Source organism: Micromys minutus (genome assembly GCF_963924665.1).
Source record: "Micromys minutus genome assembly, chromosome: 2".
In the NCBI taxonomy this organism is placed as follows: domain Eukaryota; kingdom Metazoa; phylum Chordata; class Mammalia; order Rodentia; family Muridae; genus Micromys; species Micromys minutus.
Window position 1 is genome coordinate 66,755,679 of NC_137971.1, and position 7,641 is coordinate 66,763,319.

A 7,641-nucleotide genomic window follows, 5' to 3' on the forward strand; every position below is an offset into this window, starting at 1 on the left:
CCCTGGAGTTGAGCAAGCTCACACAGAATCCTCAGGAGAATCGTGGGTGATACTTGTCCAGTGTCCTTCTGAAGGATGTGGCCAGGACCCTGTTCTCTTCTCTCAATTTTTTAATTCACTGGACCCTCTACTTATTTGAGGACAAATGTGTGGTTTGGAAGCTCAAATTGTCCCAAATCAGCAGCTGTCAGGTACTTCCCTTTCTCCGAGGTCTGTGCTGAGAGAATCTGAAGGTGAGCATGGGGAAGGAGTTATACAGAAAGTGTTCATTCATTCATTCATTCATTCATTCACTCACTCACTCACTCACTCACTCACTCACTCACTCACTCACTCACTTATTCCACTCCGTGTGGCCTTCATATCTAGCCTTGTACACTAATTGGGGTAACACTCTAAGCTAGTAAGTAGCATCTCCCCTTGGTGTGAGGAGCTTGTGCAGGCTAAAGTGGGAGAGAGAGGGAGGACTCAGGATGAGAGGAGAGCCACCTTCTGGGAAACTTTCTTCTTGTCCTTGACATTCATAATTCAAGCTGTGCAAATTCTACTGTTGCTGATGTTGTGGTGATGGTGGTGAGAGTAGATTTTGTTCTTGCAACAGCATTCCTCATGTTCTGACTGATCCAAATTGGGGAAGGGCTATGTCAGGACAGGAGGATGACTTCTAGGATATCTCCAGAGGAACAAAGCTGAGAGTGCTTGGATTGTGCCATTTAAGGTGAAAAGGGCCGGGTGGGGGAACATTGGCTCTGGATGAAGGACCCAGTCAGTAAAGCAAGGCACTATGGGTGTGACTATTACGCTGTAGGTTTCCAGTAAGAAATAGTTGCCACCTTCTTGCTGAGGCCAGGGAGATGGCAAAGCAGGTAAAGATAACTTGCTTTGTAACATTGATTACCTGACTTTGATTTCTGGAACCCACATGAAGGTGGAAGGAGAGAACATGCTCACAAAACTGTCTTCTCTACATGTGAGCTTCTCTCTCTCTCTCTCTCTCTCTCTCTCTCTCTCTCTCTGTGTGTGTGTGTGTGTGTGTGTGTGTGTGTGTGTGTGTGTGCGTACATATACATACAACCTGTAGTAATAATAGCAACAATAATAATGAATACAATCAAATTTGAAAGAGGGAATTAGGGACTGGGGGAACTGAGTTGTAAACTTCCTGTTGTGTAACACTAAGAGCTGGGCATGCACGCTTGCGGCTTTGGTATACAGAGTACGCGACGTTTCAGCTTTATACAAATGCAGTCTAGGATGCCTTCCAGGCAGAAGCGGCAGCTTCACAGCTCTAGTCAGGAAAGACCTTCCCCATCTCAACCCTGGAGACAGATGCGGCTTTTCCTAGTGCCGACTGAACACATCTTTTTCTCCTGGAGGCGCTTTTCCTCTATCCGGAAATGGGACTAGGAGGGTCCCCTTCTTGGAGGCAACCATGCTGTACTTCTCCACGCAGGTGGAGTCCCCTGAAGACTATCTCACTCCAGCCCTAACCCTCTGTCCATCTAGACTGTCAACAATGTTCCAGCAACCTGGCCTTAGCCAGCTGGCATGCTGGGGCCGGACTGTACTTCCAGCAGGGACATTTTTATGGCCCTGATTGTTGTCCTTCAGATCCAGCCTCATTTCTTGGCATTTCAGCAATTGAAACGCAGCCCTCAGTTGGACTTTTGTGGCCACTATTGTGAACTCTTGCTGATCATCCATGTCCTGTGAAACTGGCTGGTCCCTTCTGAGATGCTATTTGAGGCTCCAGATATTCTACTGAGCAGATGTTGCTGTGCCTCTAACATTTATGGTCGCATACTGCAACTTCTCACCAATGAACATGTGAGTCCAAGTGTGCTGATCTAAAATCTTGGTTAGAAGATGGCACCGTAAAAGTAAAACCATGATTGTCCCAGGATGTGAAATGGAAACATGTCACCTTTATTTAACTTACCACTTAATGCAAAAAAAAAAGGCAATTCAAACATGTACATTTTGAGATGTAGAAACGAGTTTAGATGCAGGATGAAGGCAAGCAAGGGTCCCGAAATGAATTTAGAAACAGAGGAAACTGGTTCATCTCCAACAGACAACCAGCACAACATTCCCCTGGGCTGGGTTTACTTGAATGTCTGCACAGGAACCATTTGCAAGGATAAGTTTTCACAATTCTAGAATCATAGACCAGGAAAGGATCAAGCTCCTACAGGTTGGCTAAGTCTGCAGGGGTGCACTCGCCAGGGCATCAGGGGCTCTCTGCTAAGTTTCTATTTTTTTTCACATTTTCCACCTGATACATTCTCAAGGACCCAGGCATGTTTGTACAGGTAAAATATCTGTTGAGCTGCATTTGGCTACTTTCATCCTGAGGTAAGGCTCTGGGCAAGCAGGTGGCTAATCCAGGCTAGTGGAAACAACAGACTTCTGGTCCAAACTGGAGTCTAAGCTCATTGCTGAATTGTCAGAGGAGGAAGAGGTAGAGGCAGGGGGCTGGCAATCAGCTGTGAGGTTTGTAAAGTAGCAGCCTGGTTCAGGTGCAAGTATCTTACCTTTGATCTTGAGAATTTTGCATCTTTGCTCCCCATATGACCATGATGAGTCACCTGTAAACAGTTCTTATAAATGACTCAGTGGTGGAGGAGAAATTGTGTCTCCACCTTCTAAGATAAGGCAATCCTGATCCCAAGCATTTCATCCCATGGGCTCTTTTGAAATAGGATGAAGGCAGATAGGGTTAGTCAAAAGAGGCAGCTGTAGGAGAGTGACAATAGAATGGAGACTGAGGGGCTGCAACTGCCACCAAGGGACACCTAGATAACTGGTTGACCAGGCACCAGGCTGGAAAAGGCTCAGAGGGACCCTCCCTGCAGACTTTGGAGGAAAGAAACATATCTCTGATGATAACTTGGTTTTGAACTTCTAGCCCTCAAACCTGTAAAAACTATAAGATATTATTATTTTATTTTATTTTATTTTTTTTGTTTTTAGCCACATAGTTGGTGACACTTTGCTACAGAGGCCCTAAGAAACTACTACAGTTACCATGGACATCATGGTTATTCTGGGGAGATATCTTGTGGTTTTGAGGATCTCCCTGTAGCTATGAGGAATTCACAGCTTTATCTGGTATTGTGGTGGGGTGTACTATTTTTCCCCTTTCAAATGTTGATTGTGGCCTTACATGCCAGAAGTTAAAACGGGAAGGAAAGCTATTGACATATATGGTGGAGGTTCTCCCTGGGAACTTGGGAATGAAGGACAGAGCAGCTTACTGAGACAGTAGTCAAACCAACACAAGAGTATGTCTGGGAAAATGATGGATAATCCTGGCTTAGACAAACCCTAGATCTTTCTCAGTAGATCCCAGAATCTGTTTACAACTCATCAGACATGGGATGGTCAAAGAAGGGCCATGGGGCATATGTAGGACAGTGAATCTCAGGGCAGGTGGGACATTAGGCTCCAGGTTCACTGTCCTTTCTATGAGGAAGTTGGAGCTGGGCCCCCTGGAGAAAGCTAGGAGCAAACAGCATCGAAGGATTTGGGTTCCACCGTATTGCCAGGGTGTGTGACAGATTTGGGTGCTATTGCCAAGACGTCTCAAATGACTAGGTAACACCATTAGCAGTTCGTCCATACATATGAGTTCTAAGCCTACAGATGTGTTCCACTAGCCAGTCTTGCCAAGGTGGGAGATAAATGAATGTTGACCCCTTGCCCCTGGTATCTTAGGAACCTGATGGCTCCTGAGGCTCCTGGATATGGACCAACTTTCCAGGTGGTCCTGAATAGACACATTTGGGGTACCAAGGCTTGGGAACAGAGCTTCACTGGGCATCTTACTGCAATGAACTTGTGTGTTTACCTGTATCTTGTTTCTGTGTTGAGCTACATTGTATGCTGCCAGTCTATACTTGATGAAGTCCCAGCAAGGTTAATTCTTCTCTAACAGAGCTTGCCCCACCCACCTCCTTACTTCTAATCCAGGTGCTGCAATGCACACATTACATGCCAAGTCTCATGTTAATCCCAAAAACCTGGCTCTTTGCTCACATGCCCCTCTCTCCTTCCATCTGGTACTTTATTAATGAGAATCCTGAGGCTGAGACAACTCCATTCTGGTCCACGGCCATCACCTAAAAATACATTACAGGAATGGAGTTGGAACCCATGTGTGTATGACCCTGAAGCTCCTTCAATATCACCTTGCTGAAAAAAAAATACACTATTACCTAGAAGACTGAGACCCACCAGGGACCCTAGAGATGAGCCTTTGTACTCAATTTGTCCTTTATTTACAGGATAGTGCCCTAAGCTTCCTTTTTTGTCTTTGCTTAAATATGCTAGATATGTTTCCAACCTTCTCCAAACAGACCCAGGTAGAAAAGATCACCATAGCAACCCTTGCTACAGCTTCAGGAAAAAAAATCTTGGATCCCAACACTTAGTACTCTGTGGGTCCGAGGGACAGGTTTAATTGGCACTGTTCCTAGTTGGCTCAGTGGATACCCTTCTTGGCTTTGTGTCCCTGACATGGTTTCCAGGATACTGGGAAACATGGTGTGTTTGCTCCTGAAGCAGAGGAATGGCTGGCTGTACCCTTGGCATGGTCTATTTTGTCTATTCAGGGGGTTTAAATAGAACTCTGATCGAGCTCTAAGTCTGCCTGTGTCCTTGGGTTACCAGAATGAGGTTGACCTGTTGCTGCCACCATTCATTCCATATGGAAGACCCACTACCCCCGAGAAGCCAGAGGTATAGAGCAGCTTCAGTTTCTGGGTAGCTGTGGGAGATATGGCCACCCACTCCCTGCTTTTTCTTGCTGAAGGTATCACTGATGTGTACTTTTCTTCTTTGGCTCCCTTGCAGTTCCATGTGGCTCCATGATGGCCAGTAAGAAGGAATGTCTTGTGAAGACTTCTGAAAACATTATCTTTTTCCTTTAAGCAAGAAAAGCCTCCTTGTCCCCTTGCCAGGGAGCCCTGACAAGACATATAGATGATGCTGATGTAGGCTGAGATGGTGGGCTGTCCAAGTCTCCATGCTTGTGTCCCTCTATATATCCCTTGCTATGTGACATCTGAGGTCCTCTGCTGCCAGAGCTCTTATTGCACAGGGTGTGGAACTTGGCAATGATTTGGTTCACCTGGAAACTCTGTGAGAACTGCAGGCTCAGCCCTCTGATCTGCAGACACAGTCATCTTAACTATATCCCTGCTGGGTGATATATAGGAATGAGGTGCTGACCATTGAGAAAAGAGAGGCAGAAGAGAGACAGAGGGTGGAGGAGAGACAGAGACACGGGGCTAGAGAGAGATTAGAGAGGAAGACAGACAGTGAGAGAGAAAGACAGATGAGATATGGACAGACAGTCAGAAACAAAGAAAATATCAAAGACAGATATACACACAGAGACAAAGACACAGAGAGGGAAATGGTGGAGGTAGGGTGGGAAGAGGCTCAGATGCAGGCTAGAGGCTGAGATCTTAGCAGGTGTCCCAGTCAGTCTGCGGGGTGCAGGGCACATAGATATTAGGGTACTGGCTCCTTGGATCAGTCTTTTCACATGTTTTCCAAACATTGACCTTAAATTGATGTTTAGGAAGATCAAAAATTTTACCCTGAAAAAGAAAACTTGAGCCTGAGGTTCTTTGTTTCAAAAAGTCCATTTCTTTCTTAGATAAGTTCCAAGGTAAGCAGTCTGGCTGATGGGACAGAACAAGCTCCAGTTCCATGGAATCCTCTGGAGGCAGCTGAAAAGAAATTCCATCTCAGGCAAGGAGACTGAATTTCTCAAGAGGGTGAAAGGTTCTGATTCCACAGGGAAGACTTTTTAATGTCACCAAGTTGGCATGCATCCAGTGGTTTTGGGGTTGAGAACTTCAAAACTGCACCACCCTAAAAAGGTTTCTCAGCTTCACTGTATGAAAGTACTTGGATGACAGAGAATTTACCCTTGCCCCCAATCTGGAAGCAGACCAATCTTCAAGGGGACTAGGGCTTTTCTTTAGGTCTTTCAGCTGCTAGGTAGTGGGCTCAGGACTAGAACCCAAGTCTAGATTTTGTTCTTTCCCTGTTTGCCTTCCCCCATCAAAGGATGCTCGAGGTGGTCTGGATGCTTCTACTTAGTTAGGGAATGCCTAGAGAGGTGGGCCTCCAGCCCAGCCCAGCTTCTCCATCTTGGTTGAGATGAGACTAATTAAAGCATGTGGTTTCTTCAACTCTCCCTCTCTCCAGCCATCTACGAGTGGCCTTGAAGGCTTGGTCCTCGATTCAGAGTGATATGAAAGTCCAGGAAGAGATGAGGCCCCAGGGAAGGGAACTAATGGCTACCCATAGAAGAAGAGAAGGACTTGGCTAAACAAGTGGGTACAACCAGAGATAAGGAGGCTGTAGCAGAACTAGGGACCAGGGAAGAGAACATGGAAGGCATTCAATGTGCTCTTGGCTGTAAGACTTGAGAATAAGTGTGGATTCAAAAGGACTGTGTATGGTGTGATAATACTTTCCCTTGAAATGAACATTCAGTGGGGACCTTTGTTCCTTCTTAAGGCTTATTAGGACTTCTAGTTTTAGATCTGTGTAACCCTCACTGACGTACAGGACTCACTGAATACTGAGGTGGGGCTCCCAGTGGCCTCTTTGCCTTGGGAGACAAATTTGCAAAATTTGGGTAGTAACTCTTCTGTGTGGCCATTGCCAAAGGCAACAGAACCTCTGACCCAATGCAGACGCACCCACACTTCTAGAAGCTGGCAAGCAGCTCAGGGGAGCAACAGACACCGTGGAATCTTCTGAGTAATCAATTAGCTCCTGCCCATCTGCCCAAACACTCTTGAGGAGCGAATAGTTTACCAAATGGTCCTGGCTGCTCTTAGTGTCTGTTGACTTTGGGGAGTTGATATATAGTCTTCAAGACCCAGTTTCTTTATCTGTGAAACAAGGACGATAATACAACTTCAAAGAGTTATTTGGGGGATTCAATTAAAGCCATGCTAGAAAGCACAATGCCAACTCCCTGGTAACATTTTGATACTATTGCTGGCCATCACAGTCTGACTTCTGTTGCTGTGATAAAACACTGACAAAAAGCAACTTGGATTAATTGGAGAAAAGGGTTTATTTGCCTTACAGGTTATAGTTCATCACTGAGGGAAGTTAAGGCAGTAACTCAAGGCAAGAGCTTGAAGAAGAAACCATGCAGGAACACTGCTGATTGGCTTACTTCCAGGCTCACATTCTGCCACCTTCCTTATACCACCTGCTCGCCTGCTCAGTGTTGGTACTGCCTACAGTAGGCTGGACTCTCCCCTGTCAGTCAACAACCAAGTAACTGCCCCGCAAACCAACCCAAAGCATGCGATTCTTCAGCTGAGGATCTCTCTTCCCAGGCATCTGTAAGCTATGTCAAATTGATGAAAAAGAACCAGCACAGTGGTGATGATGATGGCAATGGCACAGTGATGCTAGTGACGGCAATGGCGGTGTAATAACTCATATTCCCAACCTCACGGGACTTAGAATCCCAGGAAGCAAATCTCTAGAAAACGTTAACTGACGTATCTAACTACAGATGGCATCATTCCATGGGGTGGGATGGGATCCTGGATGAGATACAAAGGAGACATCAGCTGAGCATCAGCACTCACTTCTCTC